The sequence below is a fragment of the Buceros rhinoceros genome, unplaced genomic scaffold (genome assembly GCF_000710305.1).
Source record: "Buceros rhinoceros silvestris isolate BGI_N320 unplaced genomic scaffold, ASM71030v1 scaffold9758, whole genome shotgun sequence".
NCBI classification, from domain to species: Eukaryota; Metazoa; Chordata; class Aves; order Bucerotiformes; family Bucerotidae; genus Buceros; species Buceros rhinoceros.
Genome location: NW_010426401.1, coordinates 22471 through 22845, shown reverse-complemented (window position 1 = coordinate 22845; position 375 = coordinate 22471).

The window sequence follows — 375 nt, the reverse complement described above, 5'->3', positions numbered from 1 at the left end:
CCTTTGTTCAAGTCTCTTTAATCCAAAGCTTACCCTCACCCAGAGGATTCACAAACCTTCTCTCTACACTGGACATAGGGTTAGTCTCGCTTCTGCCATCCTTAAGGTGCAATGTCCATGTGCTTCTTCAGGATCTGCCCAGAAGAAATCCTGCTCTACCTTCCCAGCCGTGCCTATCCCCACTAACAGAGGTCTTCATCACATCCCTTCTCCAGTTCCAGTTGCTGCTCGTCCCTTCCAGTCCATCTGCCTTGTCCAAAAGTGTTCCCTGGACCTAGCTTGAACCATGTTCTGAATTGCCTTTAACAGTTTCCTTAGACGATCATCCCTCCAAGGACTGAGTGACCCGAGCATCCATCCTCAGACGGCAGTTTC